The following is a 1,346-nucleotide window of genomic DNA, read 5'->3' as shown; positions in this document are numbered from 1 at the left end:
GTAATGAAAAAGCACAGGAGCCTAATGAAATATCCTAATGAAAATTCTAAGAAATGATAATGAAAAAGCGCAGGAGCCTAATGAAATATCCTAATGAGAATTCTAAGAAATGGTAATGAAAAAGCGCAGGTGCCTAATGAAATATCCTAATGAAAATTCTAAGAAATGGTAATGAAAAAGCGCAGGAGCCTAATGAAATATCCTAATGAAAATTCTATGAAATGGTAATGAAAAAGCACAGGAGCCTAATGAAATATCCTAATGAAAATTCTAAGAAATGATAATGAAAAAGCGCAGGAGCCTAATGAAATATCCTAATGAGAATTCTAAGAAATGGTAATGAAAAAGCGCAGGCACCTAATGAGATATCCTAATGAAAATTCTAAGAAATGGTAATGAAAAAGCGCAGGAGCCTAATGAAATATCCTAATGAAAATTCTAAGAAATGGTAATGAAAAAGCACAGGAGCCTAATGAAATATCCTAATGAAAATTCTAAGAAATGATAATGAAAAAGCGCAGAAGCCTAATGAAATATCCTAATGAAAATTCTAAGAAATGATAATGAAAAAGCGCAGGAGCCTAATGAAATATCCTAATGAAAATTCTATGAAATGGTAATGAAAACGCGAAGCAGCCTAATGAAATATCCTAATGAAAATTCTAAGAAATGATAATGAAAAAGTGCGGGAGCCTAATGAGAATTCTAAGAAATGGTAATGAAAAAGCGAAGGAGCCTAATGAAATATCCTAATGAAAATTCTAAGAAATGATAATGAAAAAGCGCAGGAGCCTAATGAAATATCCTAATGAGATTTCTAAGAAATGACAATGAAAAAGCGCAGGAGCCTAATGAAATACCCTAATGAAAATTCTAAGAAATGGTAATGAAAGTGCCAAGGAGCCTAATGAAATGTCCTAATGAAAATTCTATGAAATGGTAATGAAAAAGCGGAGCAGCCTAATGAAATATCCTAATGAAAAGTCTCAGAAATGATAATGAAAGGGCCAAAGAGCCTAATGAAATATCCCCATGCTATCTCATTATCCTTGCCTATAACTTATGAAAGATTCCAGTGACAAATTGAATGAAATAGATGGGCAATCCTAATGAGATGTCTTTCATAAAACCTGTGGCATTATACACAATGGCTCTTGGACAGTTGTCATAGATTAATCATAAATAGTGGTAGCCACTAGTGGAATTCCCCTATTACTTACTCCTTTATTCTTGATCTCGCCGTGGCCTGTTGGTGGCTTCACGGCGTGTGGTTTCACGAGACCTTGCCTCCCTGCATTCTAGTAAACCTGGTCATAGGTGTGTCTACCTTTCAACCTATCATTCGA

The sequence above is a fragment of the Laccaria bicolor genome, genomic scaffold (genome assembly GCF_000143565.1).
Source record: "Laccaria bicolor S238N-H82 LACBIscaffold_60 genomic scaffold, whole genome shotgun sequence".
In the NCBI taxonomy this organism is placed as follows: Eukaryota; Fungi; Basidiomycota; class Agaricomycetes; order Agaricales; family Hydnangiaceae; genus Laccaria; species Laccaria bicolor.
This window is presented reverse-complemented; position numbering follows the sequence as displayed.